This window comes from Schistocerca serialis, chromosome 6 (genome assembly GCF_023864345.2).
Source record: "Schistocerca serialis cubense isolate TAMUIC-IGC-003099 chromosome 6, iqSchSeri2.2, whole genome shotgun sequence".
Lineage (NCBI taxonomy): Eukaryota > Metazoa > Arthropoda > Insecta > Orthoptera > Acrididae > Schistocerca > Schistocerca serialis.
The window spans coordinates 204187402-204212533 of NC_064643.1; the positions used below are offsets into that span (position 1 = coordinate 204187402).

General features: G+C 47.0%; 1 non-coding gene across 1 annotated transcript; it reads left to right on the forward strand.

Annotated features, from left to right (window-relative positions):
• Positions 1-17403: 17403 nt before the first annotated feature.
• Positions 17404-17558, forward strand: LOC126485524 (5.8S ribosomal RNA). Its single transcript, XR_007587998.1, has one exon. It is a non-coding gene; the product is annotated as a 5.8S ribosomal RNA (ribosomal RNA).
• Positions 17559-25132: the final 7574 nt, after the last annotated feature.

Below are 25132 nucleotides of genomic sequence, written 5' to 3' on the forward strand. Positions count from 1 at the left end.
TCTGAATTTGGCAATATTAATAACAGAGAGTAGCCAGATGCCCTTTCTGCTGCCACCTCTTCTCCCACTGGACAGAGTTTCTGTACGCCATCTGTGTGTGTCTAGTGTGAGAACGTTGTTGAAGTGCATGTGAATCCTGTAACTGAGGCGAGACGTAGGTACTAACCCAGTATTCATCTAGTCGTATGGGAGAATCCGCCTAAAAACCTCATCCAAGGTGGCCGGCACACAGGCCAGCCCTCGTCGTTACGCTGCCAGGCGGATTGGATGAGGGGCAGTCGCTCCGACCCAAAGCGATGTCCTAACACACACGGCTGTGTGGACTTGTTTTGCCGATGACATAGTAATGATGAATAATTCACTATTTGAAAATGATACTGCAAATGATCACTAACTAAATATTGAAATGAATTGACCGAGATAAACTAAAAGTGTACCTTTGGGCACAGTACTGTTTGCAAATTGGAACGTGGAGCATAGGAGCAGTGAAAAAAAAGATAATTTGAATTCTAGAGCTAGAAAATTATATCAGGAATGAAGTTAACACATTACGTGCAAGACAAAAGCGGCAATACGTTGTGATTTTTATTGTGTCACGCTCGCCCGTCCTTCCGATCACGTGACAGGCGTCGTTAATTAACGTAGCTCAAGTTGCCACTTGATAGGGAGAAGGGGGGGCTTTTGATCGCTTTTTGGGTTGTTTAAGTAAAGTACTGCATATTCTTTGAATCAAATAGTGCGTAAAGTTGGAACTTATACCCGTTCTGGTTGGTTTGGGAAGAAACGTCAAATTTTTCATGGGCTCTAGTACAATAGGAAGTAATCTTTGCCACTTACTTCATAGTACTTCACGCAGTACATACACTACTGGCCATTAAAACTATTCCTCCAAGAAGAAATGCAGCTGATAAACGGGTATTCATTGGACAAATATATTATACTAGAACTGAAATGTGATTACATTTTCATGCAATTTGGGTGCATAGATCCTGAGAAATCAGTACCCAGAACAACCACCTCTGTCCGTAATAACGGCCTTGATACGCCTGGGCATTGAGTAAAAAAAGCTTGGATGGCGCGTGCAGGTACAGCTGCCCATGCAGCTTCAAGACGATACCACAGTTCTCGCCAGTTCTGTGCTCGCCAGGGCAGCAGTCGAACATTTTCTCTATCCAGAAAGGCCCGTACAGGACCTGCAACATGCGATCGTGCATTATCCTGCTGAAATGTAGGGTTTCGCAGAGATTAAATGAAGGGTAGAGCCACGGATCGTAACACATCTCAATTGTAACGTCCACTGTTCAAAGTGCCGTCAATGCGAACAAGAAGTGACCGAGACATGAAACCAATGGCACCCCATATCTACACAGCGGGTGATACGGCAGTATGGCGATGACGAATACACGCTTCCAATGTGCGTTCATCGCGATGCCGCCAAACACGGATGCAACCATCATAATGTTGTAAACTGAACCTGGATTCATCCGAAAAAATGACGTTTTGCCATTCGTGTACCCAGGTTCGTCGTTGAGTACACCATCGCAGGCGCTCCTGTCTGTGATGCAGCGTCAAGAGTAACCGCAGCCATGGTCTCCGAGCTGATAGTCCATGCTGCTGCAAACGACGTCGAACTGTTCGTGCAGATGGTTGTTGTCTTGCAAACGTCCCCATCTGTTGACTCAGGGATCGAGACGTGGCTAAACGATCCATTAGAGCCATGCGGATAAGATGCCTGTCATCTCGACTGCTACTGACACGAGGCTGTTAGGATCCAGCACGGCGTTCCGTATTACCCTCCTGAACCCACCGATTCTATATTCTGCTAACAGTCATTGGATCTCGACCAACGCGAGCAGCAATGTCGCGATACGATAAACCGCAATCGCGATAGGCTACAATCCGACCTTTATCAAAGTCGGAAACGTGATGGCACTCATTTCTCCTCCTTACACGAGGCATCACAACAACGTTTCACCAGGCAACGCCGGTCAACTGCTGTTTGTGTATGAGAAATTGGTTGGAAACTTTCCTCACGTCAGCACGTTGTAGGTGTCGCCACCGGCGCCAACCTTGTGTGAATGCTCTAAAACGCTAATCATTTGCATATCACAGCATCTTGTTCGTGTCGGTTAAATTTCGCGTCTGTAGCACGTCATCTTCGTGGTGTAGCAATTCTAATGGCCAGTAGTATATATGGATGTCGGTCCCTTCAAAAAGTAGTGTTGGGAAGTTGATAACAAAATGAGGGTCTAGTGGCGATGTCTCCGATTCTAATATTAAATAAGACTACACTTTGAACTCTAGAAATTGTTGCAAACATTTTTCAGAAAATTACTGCTAGATCAAAAATATCAGGCTGTATTCGCAACAGACACATGTTGAACGTACATTTTGTCTTTCTGTAATATGTTTCTACATCCGAAACCTTAGCGCATTTGTTGAATTCATTCATTGCCTGCCAGCCGATAAAGGAAAGAGGGATAATTATTACGAGCGGTTGCTTAAAAAGTTTGTATATGGCGCACTTGACCCGATATTGGGTTCTATGAACGATGAAGCATCATCTTACAGTTCTGGTCATGTGAATACTCAGACTAACCGCTACTTGTGCAAGTTCTTAAAACATGCACTAAATTCCGCTTCACGACAGAAAGCGCTAGAGTTTGATATGCGGTTTCTCGTAATCGAATTATCAATCTCAAGTTCTTTAAAACCAACATTATTACAGCTTTATGCCTTAAGATTTTCGAGCATTTTTACCTCTCAGTGAAAGATAAATGAGAGCCAGTTCTGCTTTTTCCAGCACGATGGAGCAACGTACCATTGTTGATCGCTGTATCGTATTATGAAGCAGTGACGAAGAGCGAACAATAAACGAACGTTTGAGCCCGCCTCAGTCACCTAAATCGTCCGCTTGTGATTCTTATATATGCTATACATATAAAAGAAAAGGTGTATGAAAGTAACCATAAATTGGCGAACAAAGCAAGGAACTGCACGTGCCAGAATATTGAAACAGTCGATGCTACAGTACTTCGTGAGTTTCAATGGGTTTTTACAAACACAAAAATGCACCGAAGCGCAAGACGACTATTTTCAACACATCGTGTAGTTTTTAAATTCCTGTAACCGTAAATATTAAAAGTATTTCTTGTTTTAAGTAAAACTATCTTGTTAATGACTGAATGTCGGCACCACTAACGCGGAGCCACTTTTGTCTTGAACATACGGGGCACAGTGTATCAGATAAACAGGTACCAGTAAGACAATCCTAGGTAAAAACTGTAAGAAAATACTTACTCGGAAAAGAAAACTCTACTTGTACAGGAGAATTAAGGAATTTGTTGCTGGAAGTATCTGTAGCGCGAAATAAACAACTTTTCTAAACACGAAAGTATAAATGCGCGGGGGCAACGACCTGGCGGCTATAACTCTCAACGCTTCCAGAATGTGCGCAACGAATATCTCCGATACGGGCGGCGACTCAGACCGAAGACGGGAAATATGTCTCGCTGGCCACTACATCCTTCACCTCCAATTAGTGAAAGAGCCGTGCAGAAAAGCCTTTTGAAACCGGCGGAAGTCATTTAGCGGATGCCATGCCAGTTCCCTTTGCTACCTAACTCTTTCTCGGCTGACCACCAGTTTCACATTGGATATAAGAAGCTGTCTCATTCACTATCGCATGGCAAACAGAAGAAAAAGTTTGTAAAGTAGGCCGACGAGCCACTTGTCGCGAGTTCATTCACATTGATAGTGATACGTGTGTCAGCGGAAATTTATCCAAGAGGCCAAGTATTGCTGCCTGGGTGAGTTTGCAAACTTTCATACTGCACATACTAAGGACTATAGGAGATACACAAAGCTTATTGTACAATATTATATGGGGCTAGAGGTGTTCAGCCCAAATTTTCTTGCAGGTGAATTACCTAGAAACCTAAGAGGCAAGCAAATTTCATTTGGTTATGCACAGTACATCTTTCTATTATGACATTAGTGTTATGATATGACGTTATTGTCTTACATGGCTATGCAATATTAATTCATTTTCTGCAGCTATGTCGCAGTTACTTTACTGAAGATGGTGGAGTGGTGTATTTGGAAACGCAACTTTGTGCTCGCCGGCCGAGCGGTTCTAGGCGCTTCAGTCTGGAACCGCGCGACTGCTACGGTCTCAGGTTCGAATCCTGCCTCGGGCATGGATGTGTTTGATGTCCTTAGGTTAGTTAGGTTTAAGTAGTTCTAAGTTCTAGGGGACTGATGACCTCCGATGTTAAGTCCCATAGTGCTCAGAGCCATTTTTTTGCTCGCCACGCCAGGGTAGTGTACGTTTGTGTGCGTGAATTCCTAGGGGACCAAACTGCTGAGGTCATCGATCCTAGGCTTACACACTTCTTAAACTAACGTATGCTAAGAGCAACACACACACCGATGCCCGAGGGAGGACTCGAACCTCCGGCGGGAGGGGCCGCGCAAGCCGCGACGCGATATGATGACGCCTCAAACCGCGCGGTCACTCCGCGGAGCGCCAGAGTAGTATGACCTTGGGAAGGCCTCTATGGCGTTCTTTTGTCGGCAAAAGGCAGTCTGTGAATCCCATTAGATCAAAAGGGTCTCCTCTGGGGATATGGGCAGTTTTGAGGAAGTCGGGAAGTGATATACTCTGCAGCTATTCAATGTTAGGCAAGAACCGAACCCCCCCCCCCCCCCCCCCCGGGTTAGAAAACGGCCTCAGCATAGCCCCCCCCCCCCGCCTCCACCCCCCCCCCCCCCAGAGAATAATCGAACACGACATTTTTTGCCAATCTGCATGTACTTCAAAGAGCCGGACGCCGTGACACAACCCGACCAGTTTGGGAGAGTCAGCTGCATTCGCTCTAAAAGATTTGTCTCACTTGTCAGCCAATAGTATTGTGTCACTCTGAACAATGTTCTTGGCATGTAAAGTTGACCAATCATGGAAACCCTGCTTCAAACCAATACCAATTATGTATTTAAAAATGTGCATATTAGGCCAATAGCAAAGTTACGTGCACTATCTGTTGCTTCTTCATGAATTCAGCAACAGTTCTCACCCATCACATTGGCAACAGCATGGAGTCGTTGCTTCCATGTAGAGCTTTTTGAAGGCAGAGAGCTGAGGACTGGGATTCTGCACCAGGCCATCGCACAGAGAGTGTCATCTTCGGCTGCCATCTGGTGTTTATCGCTGCACGCTAACTGTTTAGGAGAATGTAAGTGTCGTAAATGCAGTAGTGCGATCGTCATTTGATTAGAACTGTATCGAATTTTGCTCTCTGTTAATTTTATTGTGATTTATGGCAATCGTTAGAGCAAATAAGTAACTGTTAATCTCAATCTGTACTTGAAAATCCTTGAACTTTTCCTACAATTTGTCCTATATAGGTGCCCATAAAAATAAATATCGGATGTTTCCGTAAGACCGTGCAAAACTCCAACAGGATAAAGAGGATGCTACACTGAATAATTTGAGGTAGGGAAACTGCGTTCGGAGAAGCCATCTTAAGGAGATAATAGGAATAAAATCACATTACTGTGTACTTTTTTATTACTATTAATTAACTGCAAATACCATCACTGACACAATGAACGTACCACTTGTACTGCATCTTACAAAATGTGCTGAAACTGGCAATGAAAGCATGATATCGGCGAACGAGATTCTGACGCACCCTGACAAGTAACTCTGGTGCGAGACTGTGTGCCGGGCCGAGACTCGAACTCGGGACCTTGCCTTTCGCGGTCGAATTGGACAGAATTTGATACGACATCTCTCAGGAGGACGTCCAACAACTCTGTCAATCAGCGTTAAGCCGAAGAACTGATTCCATAAGGTCTAGAGGTGGACCAACACATTTCTGAACTGCTCATTTTGTGATGGTCTTTCTCTTGAATAAATCATCCAATATTTCTGAAATTGGAATCATTTTTTTGTCTGGACATGTAAATCACATCTATCGATTTCTATCCTATTTGGGCAATTTTTTTTGTCTTTGAATGTTTAAGGTGAATAAGAGCGATACTACACACTTCCCTGTGACATTCCTGACGATATCCTTCCAGGACAACGTGCTAATACCATAGTAAAAAGAATACATGATAGCATTATCAGGTAATATGGGGATATGCACGATGTGACGTTTAGTACACCGAGCTGCCATCTCTGGCGGAAACAATGCCTCTAACCCTGCTGGGCATCAAGCCGAACTGAGCTTGGGTGACATATGTTTACGTCAATTCCAGTCGTTTGTCAGAGTCCATCAGTCGTAGTGGCTGGTGAGTGATAGTGTGCCGGTCTCTTGAAGACCCATGATCAGTTGTTGTCAGTACAGGGCTATTACAAATGATTGAAGCGATTTCATAAATTCACTGTAGCTCCATTCATTGACATATGGTCACGACACACTACAGATACGTAGAAAAACTCATAAAGTTTTGTTCGGCTGAAGCCGCACTTCAAGTTTCTGCCGCCAGCGCAGTGAGACAAAATGGCGACAGGAGCCGAGAAAGCGTATGTCGCGCTTGAAATGCACTCACATCAGTCAGTCGTAACAGTGCAACGACACTTCAGGACGAAGTTCAACAAAGATCCACCAACTGCTAACTCCATTCGGCGATGGTATGCGCAGTTTAAAGCTTCTGGATGCCTCTGTAAGGGGAAATCAACGGGTCGGCCTGCAGTGAGCGAAGAAACGGTTGAACGCGTGCGGGCAAGTTTCACGCGTAGCCCACGGAAGTCGACGAATAAAGCAAGCAGGGAGCTAAACGTACCACAGCCGACGATTTGGAAAATCTTACGGAAAAGGCTAAAGCAGAAGCCTTACCGTTTACAATTGCTACAAGCCCTGACACCCGATGACAAAGTCAAACGCTTTGAATTTTCGGCGCGGTTGCAACAGCTCATGGAAGAGGATGCGTTCAGTGCGAACTTGTTTTCAGTGATGAAGAAACATTTTTTCTTAATGGTGAAGTGAACAGACACAATGTGCGAATCTGGGCGGTAGAGAATCCTCACGCATTCGCGCAGCAAATTTGCAATTCACCAAAAGTTAACGTGTTTTGTGCAATCTCACGGTTTAAAGTTTATGGCCCCTTTTTCTTCTGCGAAAAAACGTTACAGGACACGTTTATCTGGACATGCTGGAAAATTGGCTCATGCCACAACTGGAGACCGACAGCGCCGACTTCATCTTTCAACAGGATGGTGCTCCACCGCACTTCAATCATGATGTTCGGCATTTCTTAAACAGGAGATTGGAAAACCGATGGATCGGTCGTGGTGGAGATCATGATCAGCAATTCATGTCATGGCCTCCACGCTCTCCCGACTTAACCCCATGCGATTTCTTTCTGTGGGGTTATGTGGAAGATTCAGTGTTTAAAGCTCCTCTACCAAGAAACGTGTCAGAACTGCGAGCTCGCATCAACGATGCTTTCGAACTCATTGATGGGGACATGCTGCGCCGAGTGTGGGAGGAACTTGATTATCGGCTTGATGTCTGCCGAATCACTAAAGGGGCGCATATCGAACATTTGTGAATGCCTAAAAAAACTTTTTGAGTTTTTGTATGTGCGTGCAAAGCTTTGTGAAAATATCTCAAATAATAACGTTATTGTAGAGCTGTGAAATCGCTTCAATCATTTGTAATAACCCTGTAGTTGAGGGATCTGGAGTACGTGATGTCCAAAGCAACGCTCTTTACTGAGGTGGGTCATGACAGACTCGGCACATGTAGTCGCCTTGAAAGATGATTTCACGGACACGTCGAAGAGAGAAATCAGCTAGCTGCCTTAACACACCAAAAATGTAATGCATGTTATTGGCTATTCGAGCCAAAGGTTATGAATCCAATGCCACCTCAGAATACTGCAGTTTCTGGGCCCTTACGACAATGATAGATGCAATCTAGCAACCTTCCTTCTCCTTGACGTCTCCACACACGGATAGGTTCTTCGTGATTCTCTACGTAGAACCACAACTCGCATGAAAAGAAGACGTGATGACACATCCGTAACCAGTTTTGTCGTTGGACGCATCATCGTCGGTGCGCATCTCTCTGCTGCCACGTCAATGGTAGCCACAACAGTGCTGAAGGCCCGTGGTGCCCCAATTGTCGTCGCACTCTCTGTGTGAATTCTCGTCCTACTGCAGACAAGACTATTTCCAACTCGACGTGTGTGACTTGGCTGGATTATGTTCAAATGTGTGCGAATTCCTAAGGGACGAAACTGCTGGGGTCATCGGTCCCTAGACTTACACACTACTTTAACTTATGCTAAGGACAACACACACTCTCATGCTCCAGATGGACTCGAACCTCCAGCGGGATGGGCCGCGCAATCCGTGACATGACGCCTCCAACCGCGCGGCGGGTGGATTATCCTGCAGGGCCGAGCGAATACTACAAGGAGTGTTCAAAAAGTAATACAACACCTTTCTTTGTCGGCCATTGTCGGCTGCAAATTTGTTGTGACACATCATGGTTCAGAGTAGTTTCAGGGATAACATAAGGCTGCAACCTGTCTCCACTGTTGTTCATATTATTTATGGATCATATGTTGAAAACAGTAGACTGGCTGGGTGAGATTAAAATATGTGAACACAAAATAAGCAGTCTTGCATATGCGGATGTCTTAGTTGTGATGGCAAATTCGATTGAAAGTTTGCAAAGTAATATTTCAGAGCTAGATCAGAAATGTAAGGACTATGGTATGAAGATTAGCATCTCCAAAACTAAAGTAATGTCAGTGGGAAAGAAATATAAACGGATTGAGTGCCAAATAGGAGGAACAAAGTTAGAACAGGTAGACGGTTTCAAGTACTTAGGATGCATATTCTCACAGGATGGCAACATAGTGAAAGAACTGGAAGCGAGGTGTAGCAAAGCCAATGCAGTGAGCGCTCAGCTACGATCTACTCTCTTCTGCAAGAAGGAAGTCAGTACCAAGACTAAGTTATCTGTGCACCGTTCAATCTTTCGACCAACTTTGTTGTATGGGAGCGAAAGCTGGGTGGATTCAAGTTACCTTATCAACAAGGTTGAGGTTACGGATATGAAAGTAGCTAGGATGATTGCAGGTACTAGTAGATGGGAACAATGGCAGGAGGGTGTCCACAATGAGGAAATCAAAGAAAAACTGGGAATGAACTGTATAGATGTAGCAGTCAGGGCGAACAGGCTTAGATGGTGGGGTCATGTTACACGCATGGGAGAAGCAAGGTTACCCAAGAGACTCATGGATTCAGCAGTAGAGGGTAGGAGGAGTCGGGGCAGACCGAGGAGAAGGTACCTGGATTCGGTAAAGAATGATTTTGAAGCAATAGGTTTAACATCAGAAGAGGCACCAATGTTAGCATTGAATAGGGGATCATGGAGGAACTGTATAAGGGGGGCTATGCTCCAGACTGAACGCTGAAAGGCATAATCAGTCTTAAATGATGAAGATGATGATGATGATGATGATGATGATGATGATGATGATGACATCATGGAATATTCCCACTTCAGCCCCTTTAGTACCATGAGATTCATAATTGGCGACGCTGTAAGTAGCCTTCAAACTGACGTCTGTAACGGAGATGCGTTCCAAGCACAGAGCAATAGCTTAGTTTCTTTTGGCGGAAACCCAGAGCATCGCAGATACTCATAGGCACTTGCAGAGTGCCTACGGAGACCTGTCAGTGAACAAAAGCACGGTCAGTTGTTGGGTTAGGCTTCTGTCATCATCGTAACAAGGTCGCGCAAACTTGTCCGTTCACCTGCGTGCCGGCCGTCTGCATACAGCTGTGACTCCTGCATTGTTGGAACGTGCAGACACAGTCTTCGCGGTGTTGATCTAGGTGACAGACGGATCACAATCAAACTGGACGCCTCTGTTGGCACTGCTGACGCACTTGTCCACCGTTTGGGCTACTCAAAAGTATTTACTCACCGGGTTCCTCGCCGCCTAATATAAGTCCATAAAGAGCGACGAGGGACCATTTGTGCGGAATTGCTTGCGCGCTACGAGGCTGATTTGTTGTCGAACACCGTCACAGGTAGTGCAACATGAGTTGATAGCATCTGACCAGAAAAAAGTGGCAGTCCATGGAGTGGCACCACATCACCCTTTTCTGAAGTATAAGTTCAAAGCCGCACTCTCAGCGGGTAAAGTCATCGTGACGGCCTTCTGGAATTCTGAAGAGATTATTCTGTTTGACGTCCTCATCCATGGTGCTAAGATCAACTGTGAAGAGGATTGTGCTACCCTCAGAAAACTGAGAAAAAGACTTCAGAGTGTTTGTCGCCAGAAAAACGAAAACTATGTTCTCCTTAATCTCAACAACGCAAGGCATCATATAATTCTGCACGCCCGAGAAGAGTTCGCAAAAATTCATTGTATTGTTCTTCTTTACCCACCCTACAGCATTACAAATGTAATGTATTACGAAAACATGGAAAGAAGGATCCTTTATTGTATGATTATATGATAGCGGAACAAACACTGGTAGCAGTTACTTCTGTAAAATATCTGGGAGTATGCGTCGCAACGATTTGAGGTGGAATGATCATATAAAATTAATTGTTGGTAAGGCTGGTGCCAGGTTGAGATTCATTGGGAGAGTCCTTAGAAAATGTAGTCCATCAACAAAGGAGGTGGCTTACAAAACACTCGTTCGACCTATACTTGAGTATTGCTCATCAGTGTGGGATCCGTACTAGGTCGGGTTGACGGAGGAGATAGAGAAGATCCAAACAGGAGCGGCGCGTTTCGTCACAGGGTTATTTGGTAACCGTGATAGCGTTACGGAGATGTTTAGCAAACTCAAATGGCAGACTCTGCAAGAGAGGCGCTCTGCATCGCGGTGTAGCTTGCTGTCCAGGTTTCGAGAGGGTGCGTTTCTGGATGAGGTATCGAATATATTGCTTCCCCCTACTTATACATCCCGAGGAGATCACGAATGTAAAATTAGAGAGATTCGAGCGCGCACGGGGGCTTTCCGGCAGTCGTTCTTGCCGCGAACCATACGCGACTGGAACAGGAATGGGAGGTAATGACAGTGACACGTAAAGTGCCCTCCGCCACGCACGGTTGGGTGGCTTGCGGAGTATAAATGTAGATTTAGATGTAGATCTCACACCTTCCGACTTCCTTACATTTGGCCCAATGAAGGATGCACTACACAGGAAGCAGCACGTGGATGACAGGGAGGTTAGTGATGTAGCAAGACGTTGGCTCTGACGTCGGTCAGTAGAAGGGCGGCCCTCCCAGTAAGGTGGCGCAAGGCCGTCTCTTTGAACGGAGGCTATCTTGAAAAATAGGATTTCCTAGCTAAAATAGTAGGCAATAATGGGAATTATATGGTGTATTCGAATCTTGAATGAAACCAACCTGTTTAAAAAAACCAAAAGAGGCTTTGTTGCATTACTTATACCAGTGTACTTCCAGGCGCTAGTCACGCACGGCCGCCGATAGTCTGCATAGTGTTGATCGTGGCCCTCCGGAACCCTTGGATTCCATGTTCGCATGATAGTCATGCGACCAACGCGAGCACCATATCACGGAATGGTAAAGCACAATATCCATTCGTCACAGTCCTGCAGTCATCAAATACTAACATACACTGAAGAGACAAAGAAACTGATAGACCTGCCTAATGTCGTGTAGGGTGACCATGAACACGCAGAACTGCCGCAACACGACGTCGCTTGGACTCGACTAATGTCTGAAGTAGTGCTGGACGGAACTAACACCGTGGATCCTGCTGGGCTGTCCACAAATCCGTAAGAGTACGAGGGCGTGAAGATCTCTTCTGAACAGTACGTTGCAAGGCATCCCAGATATGCTCAACAATGTTCATGTCTCAGGAGTTTGGCGGCCAGCGGAAGTGTTTAAACTCAGAAGAGTGTTTCTGGAGCCACTCTAAAGCAATTCTGAACGTGTGGGGTGCCGCATTGTCCTGCTGAAATTTCTCTAGTCCGTCGGAATGCACTACGGACATGAATGGATGCAGGTGATCAGAGAGGAAGCTTATGTACGTCTCACCTATCAGAGTCGTATCTACACATATCAGAGGTCCCATATCACTCCAACTGCACACGCCGCACACCATTGTAGAGACTCCACCACCTTGAACAGTCTCCTACTGACATGCAGGATCTATGGATTCATGAAGTTGTTTCCATACCTGTACACGTCCATCAAATGGTTCAAATGGCTCTAAGCACTATGGGACAACATTTGAGGTCATCAATTCCCTAGACTTAGAACTACTTAAACCTAGCTAACCTAAGGACATCACACACAGCCATGCCCGACGCAGGATTCGAACCTGCCACCGTAGTAGCACTGCGGTTCCCGACTGAAGCGGCTAGAAGCGCTCGGCCAGAGCGGCCGGCACACTTCCATCCTCTCGATAGAATACGAAGCGAGTCTCGTCCAACCAGGCAACATATTTCCAGTCATCAACAGTGCGATGTCGGTGTTGACGGGCCCAGGCGAGCTGTAAAGCTTTGTGTCGTGCTGTCACAGAGGGTACACGAGTGGGCCTTCGGCTCCGAAACCCCATATCGATGATGTTTCGTTGAATGGTTCGCACGCTGACACTTGTTGATGGCTCAGCATCGAAATCTGCAGCAACTTGCGGAAGAGTTTCTCGTCTGTCACGTTGAAAGATTCTCTTCAGTTCTCGTTGGTCTAGGTTTTGCAGGATGTTTCTCCGGCTGCAGTGATGTCGGACATTTGATATTTTACCAGTATCCTGATATTCAAGATAAACTCGTTAAATAGTCGTACTGGAAAATACGCACTCCATCGCTACCTCGGAGATGCTGTGTCCCATCACTCGTGCGCCGACTATAGCACCGCGTTCAATCTCACTTAAATCTTGATAACCTGCCATTGTAGTAGCAGTAACAGATCTGACAACTGCGCCAGATACTTCTTGCCGTATATAGGCGTCGCCGACCGCAGCGGAGTGTTCTACCTGTTTACATACCTCTGCATTTGAATACGCGTGCCTATACAAGTTTCGTCGTCGCTTCAGCGTAAGCATGTAGGTGTTTCTTCTCCATACAGAAGGTATAACACGATTTTCTCGTATACAAGCACCACTGAAATGTTGATATCGAGCATTTAATAGACTTACTGTGATTTGATGTTTGTTTCGTGCCGCCTTCGCGCTGTTCCTGACTTAATGGCCTGCTGTTTTCATGAGACGCTAAACTAATGTATCTGCGAGGCTCATTCAGTAACTTACCCAGTGCCGCCCATTTGTAAGTGTCACCAACAGTTGGCGACCTGGTCTCCCGCCGGTTTTCTATCAGCATCATATCAGCACGGTGGCAGGTGTCTCGCTCCCTGCCACACTCGCGAGGTGGGGACATGACTTACAGTCGGAGCGCGGCCGGCAGAGCTCCCTCTCGGGCTACTTAATTGTCGGTTTAAGAGCGCCTCCGCAGGTGTAAGACGTCTTAATGCGGGCCGGGAGCGGGCGGCGAGAGGCGTCGCCGTAAATCTCTGTGCCGGCATTGTTAGCGGCGCTCGTAATGAGGCCCGCCGGCGGCCGAGCCGTTGAGCCGACAAGGCTACACTGGGCGGCTCCGGCAGCAGCCACGGCTTACACGCTGCGCGACCAAGGCGAGGTACGCCCGCAATTCGCTGCTTTTTGTCATCACGTACACTCTTGTCCCATGTCTCGAAATTGGGGAACCACCTTGGGTGTTACCTTAACATCTGCCTCGTTCGTTTCCTGCATTTATCTCAGCCAGTATTTGAACATACCCATACCCACAATTTCCGTGGATGTACTTAGTGGAGAGTTGCCTACATTCTACTGGCTCCTAATTTGTGCTGCTTCTATGAAATTAGTAACTCTCATACAAACCGACTTTTAGTAAGGTCAGCCTGAACTATTTTTTTTTAATTGGCTTTTGAGACATGACTCTACAGCCATCTCATTAGTGGAATGTCCGTCCCGAGCCAAAGGAAGCAAGGACATGGATCAGTTTTCAGTATTCGGGGATGTATGACAGAAGTCGCCGTCCGCTGGCTACAGAGAGTGCCCCAGCGCATTCAAATAGCCGAGGCAACAGCTGAAATGATGTGACTGTTGCACAATCGAATGAGTTCTTTAGCCGCTTAATAACAACAGACGAGCGCTGTAACTCTTAGACAAAAGAGCAGTGCGTGGAGTGTAAACATGTTGATTTACCTCGGCCGAAAAAGGTGAAGACCGAAGCATCACTGTGCAACGAGGTGATGTCTTTCTTGGGACTGCAATTGTTTAGTGCCAGGAGATTATGCTCATATGGCGTAAACAGTGTCAGGAGCATACTACGGAACTCCCCTAAAGAGATAGTGTGGTAACAACGTCAATACCACACTTGTTAGGGGTTGCGGTTATCGACCGCGGTCCGTTTTAGTATCTCTGGATCGGCGAGTCGCAACCAGCGCCGCTCCGCGGCTTGTATCAAGTTTCTAGCGAGCTCTCGTCCACTCTTGCTCTGGACGTCAAGTAGTAAAGTGGCATAGCCTTCAGCTGATACGAAGCAACCTCTAACAAGGCGCTTAGTAACGCATGGCCTGAGTGAGGCCTCAAAAGCTATCTGTTTATAATTATATCTATCCAGCCAAGAAGCACCCCGTACCACCAGTTAAGTACAATATATATTGTTTTTTACCAAGACTTCTAATTATTTAAGTCGTTGCAGATCCAGACCATGGAGCCAGCACGTTATCGACGTTACTGACAAACGTGCTGTCATTTACATGTTTCCACTTAGCATTGGCCACCAGTCAACATTCGCGACGACTCGTTCGTCATCATCATAACAGTTAGACGAAAGTGTCAAGATGAAGCATCACTGGAAACTGTCCAGGGTTGTGTTGCTCCACAGCAAAGCCCCAGCTCATTCTGCACAGGTCACAGACGCACAAGCTGCTTTCTGGTCTATCGAATTTTGCCTCACCCTCCTCACGTGAACCCAGCGACGTCTCCCTCTTTCTGAGGGCGAAGAAATCATTGCCCAAGGGTGTACCGTCTTCAGGCAAGAAGTAACAACTTTTAAAATAGACTACTGCCCATTAAAATTGCTACACCAAGAAGAAATGGACATGATAAACGGTTATTCATTGGACAAATACATTATACCTGAACTGACATGTAATTACATTTTCACGCAATTTGGGTGCATAGATCCTGAGAAATCAATACCCAGAACAACCACCTCTGGCCGTAATAACGGCCTTGCGCCTGGGCATTGAGTCAAACAGAGCTTGGATGCCGTGTACAGGTACAGCTCCCTTGCAGCTTCAACATTATACCACAGTTCATCAAGAGAAGTGTCTGGCGGCGTATTGTGACGAGCCAATTGCTCGGCCACCTTTGACCAGACGTTTTCAATTGGTGAGAGATCTGGAGACTGTGCTGACCAGGGCAGCGGTCGAACATTTTCTGTATCCAGAAAGGCCCGTACAGGACCAGCAACTTGCGGTCGTGCATTATCCTGCTGAAATGAAGGATTTCGCGTGGATCGAATGAAGGGTAGAGCGACGGGTCGTAACACATCTCAGATGTAACGTCCACTGTTGAAAGTGCCGTCAATGCGAACAGGAAGTGACCGAGACGTGTAACCAATGGCACCCTATACCATCACGCCGGGTGGTACGCCAGTATGGCGATGACGAATACACGCTTCCAATGTGCGTTCACCGAGATGTCGCCAAACACGGATGCGACCATCATGATGCTGTAAACAGAACCTGGATTCACTAAACAATGACGTTTTGCCATTCGTGCATCCAGTTTCGTCGTTGAGTACACCTTCGGAGGCGCTCCTGTCTGTGATGCAGCGTCAAGGGTAACCGCAGCCATGGTCTCCGAGCTGGTAGTCTATGCTGCTGCAAACGTCGTCGAACTGTTCGTGCAAATGGTTGTTGTCTTGCAAACGTCCCCATCTGTTGACTAAGGGATCGAGTCGTGGCTGCGCGATCCGTTACAGCCATGCATATAAGATGCCTGTCATCTCGACTGCTAGTGATACGAGGCCGTTGGGATCCAGCACGGCGTTCCATATTACCCTCCTGAATCCACCGATTCCATATTCTGCTAACAGTCATTGGGTATCGACCAACGCGAGCGGCAATGTCGTGATACGATAAACCGCAATCGCGGTAGGCTACAATCCGACCTTTATCAAAGTCGGAAACGTCATGGTACGCATTTGTCCTCCTTACACGAGGCATCACAACAACGTTTCACCAGGCAACGCTGGTCAACTGCTATTTGTGTATGAGAAATCGGTTGGAAACTTTCCTCGTGACAGCACTTTGTAGCTGTCGCCACCGGCGCCAACCTTGTGTGAATGCTCTGAAAAGCTAATCATTTGCATATCACAGCATCTTCTTCCTGTCGGTTAAATTTTGTGTCTGTAGCTCGTCATCTTCGTGGTGTAGCAATTTCTACTTAGCATTGGCCACCAGTAGTGTAAATAGGGAAAGGAAAAGCATTATGTCACAGGTATTTTCAGAATTATGTGTAGCTAGAGCTACATCTAAATAGTCACATACATACACATACCGCTAGGTACTATATGATGCCTGGCGGAGGATACCTTGTACCACTACTAGTCGACGTATTTCTTGTTTTACTGGTGAACAGACAGAGGGAAAGACGTCTGTCCGTATGTCTCAATACGAGCCCTATTTGTTATTATCTTTTTGCACCTTATGCGAAACTTACGTACATTGGCGGCAGCAGGATAACTTTGGAGTCAGTTTTGAATGCTGATTCACTAAATTTTCTCAGTAGTGTTTTCGTGAGAAGAATGTCGTCTTTCCTCTAGGGATTCCCATTTTCCCGAAGCATCTCAGTAATACTTGCGTGTTGGTCGAACCTACAGGTAACAAATCTATCAGCTCATCGCTGTATTGTTTCGATGCCATCCTTTAATCCGAGCTGGTGGTGATGCCAAACACTCGAGCAGGTCTGAAGAGTGGGCGCACTAGTGTTCTATACGCGATGTCTTTTATAGATGATTCACACATTCCTAAAATTCTCCCAATAAACCAAAGTCGACCATTTCCCTTCCCTACTACCGTCCATACGTGCTTGTTCCATTTCGTATCGGTTTGCAACTCAACGCCTAGATATTTAATCGACGTGACTGTCTCAAGCAGCGTACCACCAATGTTGCATTCGAATGCTACGTGGTTGTTTCCCTACTTACCCGCATTACCTTACATTTTTCTACATTTAGAGCAAGGTCTAACTCATGATGTATCCTCCCACTGCCACTGCCACTCAATGACAACACCTTCCATTACACCATCCCGCCATCAGCAAACAGCAGCAGATTGCTACTCATCCTGTCCATCACATCTGCCGGTAGCTGAGTGGTACACCCTGGACGGTGGATCACTCGGCTCGTGGGTCGATGAAGAACGCAACAAATTGCGCGTCGACATGTGAACTGTAGGACACATGAACATCGACGTTTCGAACGCACATTGCGGTCTATGGATTCCGTTCCCGGGCCACGTCTGGCTGAGGGTCGGCTACGTATACTGAAGCGCGCGTCGTTTGCCCCGCTTCGGAGACCTAGGAACGTCGTGGCCGCCTGTGGGGCCGGCCGCGTCTCCTTAAACGTGCGATGCTCGCCCTTCGAATGGCGGTTCGCATTAAAAAAAATGTTGTCCTAATCATCACGGTAGCCCAGTGTGTTCAGTCAGAGAGCTGGTTGGCCTCTGTAATAAAAAAACTGAGTGGACGGATAAACAAACGAACTTTAACGGATGTAATGTGACGTCCGCAGTGACCAAACCCAACAATCAACAACGAACAAAAATGCAAAAAAAAAAAAAAGTGGTCCGCGCGACGGAATGTCAATCCTAAGGGCTCGGGTTCGATTCACGGCTGGGTCGGAGATTTTTTCCACTCAGGGACTGGGTTTTGTGTTGTTCTAATCATTATCATTTCATCCTCATCGACGCGCAAGTCGACGAAGTGGCGTCAAATCGAAAGACTTGCACACGGCGAACGGTCTACCCTGCGGGAAGCCCTAGTCACACGACATTTACATTTTTCACGCCACTTATGTATATAGAGAATAAGAACGGCCCTGTCTCACTTTTCTGGGGCGCTTCTGACGATACCCTTGTCTCAGTTGAACACTTACCCACTTTTTATATTACACTCCTGGAAATTGAAATAAGAACACCGTGAATTCATTGTCCCAGGAAGGGGAAACTTTATTGACACATTCCTGGGGTCAGATACATCACATGATCACACTGACAGAACCACAGGCACATAGACACAGGCAACAGAGCATGCACAATGTCGGCACTAGTACAGTGTATATCCACCTTTCGCAGCAATGCAGGCTGCTATTCTCCCATGGAGACGATCGTAGAGATGCTGGATGTAGTCCTGTGGAACGGCTTGCCATGCCATTTCCACCTGGCGCCTCAGTTGGACCAGCGTTCGTGCTGGACGTGCAGACCGCGTGAGACGACGCTTCATCCAGTCCCAAACATGCTCAATGGGGGACAGATCCGGAGATCTTGCTGGCCAGGGTAGTTGACTTACACCTTCTAGAGCACGTTTGGTGGCACGGGATACATGCGGACGTGCATTGTCCTGTTGGAACAGCAAGTTCCCTTGCCGGTCTAGGAATGGTAGAACGATGGGTTCGATGACGGTTTGGATGTACCGTGCACTATTCAGTTTCCCCTCGACGATCACCAGTGGTGTACGGCCAGTGTAGGAGATCGCTCCCCACACCATGATGCCGGGTGTTGGCCCTGTGTGCCTCGGTCGGATGCAGTCCTGATTGTGGCGCTCACCTGCACGGCGCCAAACACGCATACGACCATTATTGGCACCAAGGCAGAAGCGACTCTCATCGCTGAAGACGACACGTCTCCATTCGTCCCTCCATTCACGCCTGTCGCGACACCACTGGAGGCGGGCTGCACGATGTTGGGGCGTGAGCGGAAGACGGCCTAACGGTGTGCGGGACCGTAGCCCAGCTTCATGGAGACGGTTGCGAATGGTCCTCGCCGATACCCCAGGAGCAACAGTGTCCCTAATTTGTTGGGAAGTGGCGGTGCGGTCCCCTACGGCACTGCGTAGGATCCTACGGTCTTGGCGTGCATCCGTGCGTCGCTGCGGTCCGGTCCCAGGTCGACGGGCACGTGCACCTTCCGACGACCACTGGCGACAACATCGATGTACTGTGGAGACCTCACGCCCCACGTGTTGAGCAATTCGGCGGTACGTCCACCCGGCCTCCCGCATGCCCACTATACGCCCTCGCTCCAAGTCCGTCAACTGCACATACGGTTCACGTCCACGCTGTCGCGGCATGCTACCAGTGTTAAAGACTGCGATGGAGCTCCGTATGTCACGGCAAACTGGCTGACACTGACGGCGGCGGTGCACAAATGCTGCGCAGCTAGCGCCATTCGACGGCCAACACCGCGGTTCCTGGTGTGCCCGCTGTGCCGTCCGTGTGATCATTGCTTGTACAGCCCTCTCGCAGTGTCCGGAGCAAGTATGGTGGGTCTGACACACCGGTGTCAATGTGTTCTTTTTTCCATTTCCAGGAGTGTATTTCTTGTTCTCATCAATTCTGTTGTTTCCTTCCACCACCAATTCTTTGAACTCATCTACTTCTTTAAACACGTAGTTAACTATGCGCAGTGTTTCCCTCCCTTTCGTCTCGTAATTTCTTTCTACCCTCACGAGAATTCTTATCTTGCCAGTATTTTCACGTCATCTAGGTTTCCAGTTATCAGTTCTGCAAACAAAAGCGCATTCATTTTCATCCCGATGCTAATTCCCTCTTACTTTTCGGCTACTGCGTTCAGTGCTTACTGAATTGTTATGTATCTGGTATACTGATAAATATCTTAGGTGGCATACCCACATGCTATTCCGTCGTGTACCTGCACTATTCTGATTGTAAATGGCGGTTTTCCCTTCGCTTAAGTCGTTTAATTCAACAGTTGAAGGTGTTCGTGACAATGTTGTTCACGTAATCTGTCACAACTGTGGAGCAGTGCTTGTCAAAGATATTCCACTAGTGTAAGTAATGCAAAAGTTTTGCTGCGTGAGTCAACAGCGTATTCCTACCTTGAAACGGTTACGTAACCAACCTGTGTGTGTGTGTGTGTGTGTGTGTGTGTGTGTGTGTGTGTGTGTGTGTGTGTGTCAATACTAAACCACTTGGCGTTCAGGCTGATACCCCCTCTTGAGATGTCCGTACTAGCATACCGACGCTAAGCTTCTTAAATGCAATGTACGCTGGTTGTCCTGTGTCGTCTGAAGAAGGCAAAAGAAAAAGCAACACAGGGGCAAAGATGTGAGCCTGTGCCAGTACCATAGAGATTCGCCACTTCCATCGCCGCGGGCGGCGTTGAGGATGAAGATATCGACTTCGACCCGGTCAATTGCAGGCCGAGTATAATCCGCCAATGACCGGACGATAACTGACAAAAACCAACTCGGAAGACAGAAGATCAGTTCTCGCCCACTCGGTAATAGATCATCGTCCAGGGCTAACTTAGACAGGGAATGTCGTTTAGTGAACTCTTAGAAGTGAGCAGACAGTTGCTGTAAATTGCATTTGTTATGTACTGTGAAGTTAACCTACGATTTATTCATCATTTTGGTTTGCAGCTCCTTGTGTTGGCCGTCTTTTCGGTTAAAATTGTTGGATGTGAGGTCCGCCAGTTATGCAAAACACCAGTTTTTCTCAGTACCCAAACATGTTTCGGCATCACTGTGCCATCATCAGTGGGTTTTCGTGTTTATTTATTCTGTAATGTGAAAACACACACACACTCGCACACAAACACACACACACACACACACACACACACACACACACACACACACACAAAATGCAAACAAAATTCAAATTTGGCGCCGAACTCTTTGATGAACAAATGAACACTGAATGGGCTGGGACACACAACAAACCACAATCACACTGTGTTTTGGTGGAGTGAAAGGTGTTTTCTTACGTTATTTGTGGAAAATACTTGTTACAGTTACGTGTGCATCACAACACCTCAGCATGATGCGGAGAATGGAAGTGCTTGGCACACGATAACGTAAGTAAAAACGAATATAGGCGCGAAAACATCGCGACAAACTAAATTACATTCGAGAAGATAGGTTAACCCCCGGCAAAAAACTTTCTCACTAACATCGTTTGGTTGCAGATGACAAGCTACCTGTAGTAATTAACACACGAGTGATCCAGAAAATTCAGGCACACCAAATGTAGAGGTATTTACAAAAAGAAACGATCTGCTGTTTGAACTAAAGATGCACATAATTTTATAATCATTCAACGAAAATGTTCACATTACAGAATAAATAAAAATGAAAAGCCACTGATGATGGCACAGTGGTGCCGAAACATGTTTGGGTACTGAGAAAAAAAGGTATTCTGAATAACTGGCGGACCTCACATCCAACAGTTACTTGCGATTATTTGCAGTTGAGGGCCTTTTTTGTGTTATATTACATGCAGTGTTTCAGACTTCGCTATTCGTCAAGTTACAGAGGTAAGTCAACCTTTTTTTTAAATCATTTGTGTGACTTCGTTACTAATTTGTTGGAGTATTGTAGAACCTTTGTTCTCCTATCCTGTTACCTGACCCCGGGGCACAGCTGTACAATAGTGGCACCAGAAGCCGTTTCACGAACTCACAAACTCGATCGACCGTAACAACAGTGGCAGCTCGGCCTCCACAGCAGTAGCGACGAGGCCCTTACAAAACTGGCGACGAGGTCTTCACAAAACTGGCGACGAGGATTTACAGAAAAAGTCGGGCGTTGTGGCCGAGCGGTTCTAGGCGCTACAGTCTGGAACCACGCGACCGCTACGGTCACAGGTTCGAATCCTGCCTCAGGCATGGATGTGTGTGATGTCCTTAGGTTAGTTAGGTTTAAGTAGCTCTAAGTTCTAGGGGACTGAGGACCGAAGTAGTTGAGTCCCATAGTGCTCAGAGCCCTTTGAACCATTTACAGAAAGTTGGAACCAAAATTATTAATATTTCTTTACTGTGATAAGAATGACCGCAACTTCGTGTCGAGTCTGGTCGTCATACAGCTTCCCCTGAATACGAATCCTTTAGGTTAATGACTCCGTCATCTTCCTCTTCTACAAATTACATTCCGAAGCCCACTACGGTCGCACGATTTGCGCCGTAAAAGTTTCTACGTTCGGGCGTTACTCACGCGTCGCTGGATGTGGAAAAAGAAGAACTGACCATGTAATTTACGATAACGTAGATTTGGCAGAGCTGATTTCTCTGTCCCATAAGCCGTCTACAATAAAAAATCACGCGTGTGGGTTAAAGGTCGAGAGACGTACTGCGCGCGAATGCTGCAGGTTAATGTTCAAGAATGCGTAAAATATTGCTCTAATGGCGTTGTGCGTGGGAACGCGTTGCTCGGATAACGCAGGACACGGGAGAACCGCGCCAAAATGGAGACCGGCGCTTCGACATTAATTCGCTGTCACGGGCAACACCAGAAAACGCTATCTCTCGCCGCGAGAGGTGCGCCATAAATCTCTGCAATGAAAGTCGACGGCGGTCGCAAACGCGGCGATAAGGAACAGGAAGTGATGGACGACGTGGTCGCGCCCCTTAAATCAGCCCCTGGAGGTGTAAGAACAATCGGCTTTCACCCCCGAGGTACCACGGCGCGCAGGCCGATCTTAATCACCACGCGCGCGCATACAAACATACACACGTACTCGCGCAGTATGGTGTCGTGTCGTTTGGTGCACGCGCCCAAGTATGAGTTACAGCATGCGGTGCTAGGCACGCTATTGTTCGGCGGACGACTTTCCCCGCCACCGCCTCTGTGTCGCTAACGAGCAGACGGAGAAATGCACGGCGCGTTCCCTCTACACGGCGGCGTCCGTTCTCGACTGGCTCTGTAAGCGCACACCTGCTAGTGCGAGAGTCGCCGCTTTACGTCGCCTGCCAAGAATATCGCGTGCGCTCAGAGCTCTGTTTATGTGTGCAGCTGTAGGCCGGGCCGTATCCTGCAATATACAAGTCATCGAGACCAGAGGCAAAGCAAAAAAACTACACAGATATCCTGCATAAAATGTCGACCTTATTTCTTGCTTTTTTTAAAAAACTTTTCTGCATCTTCTGTGGCATTAACCATTCCTTCCACGTAGCGAAGGACGGATTTGACAGTGGAGAGTATCGCGAATACATAAAGATGTCTAGGAATGAACTTACGAGAAGCAGCGACAAGTGTCTCTGGAAAAGCCTTCTCTGATACAAAAGCTCGACAAATTCCACAAATGAAATGGTAATTTCAGCAGTACCCCAGAAGAGTGTTACAGAGCCATTACTGTTTGCTTTTTCTTTATTTTTATTTCGTTCCACCTCCGCCCCCTATGTGCAGGGGATGGGCTGCCAGTGGATACAAACTGTCGTTCTTCAGCCACATGAGATTAAAATTCTTAAAAAACCTAACATAGAAGTGGAACATAGTGAGTGATAAAAATAAATGTTTTGTCCAATAGAAAGACAGATCGTCAGCTGCATAAGTCAAAATATAAACGGTTGACTTGGTGATTAATTAAAATATAGACATAGATGAATGGAAAATGAGTGTCGTATATGAATATACACTGAAGCGCCAACAAAGGTGGTATAGACATGTGTATTCAAAAACGGAGATATGTAAACAGGCGGAATGCGGCGCTGCGGTCGGCAAAGCCTATATAAGACAACAAATGTCTGGCGTAGTTGTTAGATGTTGATGTTTGGTTTGTGAGACGCTCTACTCCACAATCATCGGCGCCCATACAAAGTTCCAATTTTCACACAGTTCAGTTTTTTCCACAGTCCGATCTACCCACTTCTAGGAATGATGATGATGATGAAATGATGGGGGCAACACAAACACCCAGTCCTCGGGCAGAGAAAATCCCCAAACCCGGCCGGGAATCGAACCCGGGACCCCGCGATCCAGAGGCAGCAAATCTAGCCACTAGACCACGAGCTGCGGACGCAGTTGTTAGACCGGTTACTGCTGCTAAAATGGCAGGTTATCAAGATTTAAGTGGGTTTGAACGTGGTGTTGTGGTCGGCGCATGAGCGATGGAACACAGGATCTCCGAGGTAGCGATGAAGTAGAGATTTTCCATTACGACCATTGCACAAGTGTACCGTGAATACCAGCAATCCGGTAAACATCAGATTTTCGACACCGCTGCGACCGAAAAAAGATCCTGCAAAAACAGGACCAAGTACGACTGAAGAGAACCATTCAATGTGACAGAAGTGCAACCCTTCCGCAAATTGCTGCAGATTTCAGTGCTGGGCAATCAAAGAGTGTCAACGAGCGAACCATTCGACGAAACATTATCGATATGGGCTTTCGGAGACGAAGGCCCATCCGTATACCCTTGATGACTGCAGGACACAAAGCTTTACGCCTCGCCTGGCCAGCCGATGTAGCCGAGCGGTTCTAGGCGCTTCAGTCTGGAACCGCGCGACCGCTACAGTAGCAAGTTCGACTCCTGCCTCAGGCATGGATGTGTATGATGTCCTTACGTTAGTTAGGTTTGAGTAGTTCTAAGTTCAGGGGACTGATGACCTCAGAAGTTAAGTCCCGTAGTGCTCAGAGACATTTGCTAACCATCGCGCCACCTCGCTCAGTTTGATGCTTGGAAACATGATGCTGGTGGGACGAGTCTCGTTTCAAATTATATCGAGCGGATGGACGTGTACAGGTATGGAGACACCCTCATGACCCATGGACTCTGAATGTGAGCAGGGGACTGTCCAAGCCGGTGGAGGCTCTATAACGGTGTGGGACATGTGCAGTTGGTGTGATATGGAACACCTGATACGTCTAGATACGACTCTTGACAGGAAACACGTACGTAAGCATCCCGTCTAATCACCTGCATCCATCCGTGTCCATTGTGCATTCCGACAGACTTGGGAAATTCCGCCGGCCGGAGTGGCCTTGCGGTTCTAGGCGCTACAGTCTGGAACCGAGCGACCGCTACGGTCGCAGGTTCGAATCCTGCCTCGGGCGTGGATGTGTGTGATGTCCTTAGGTTAGTTAGGTTTA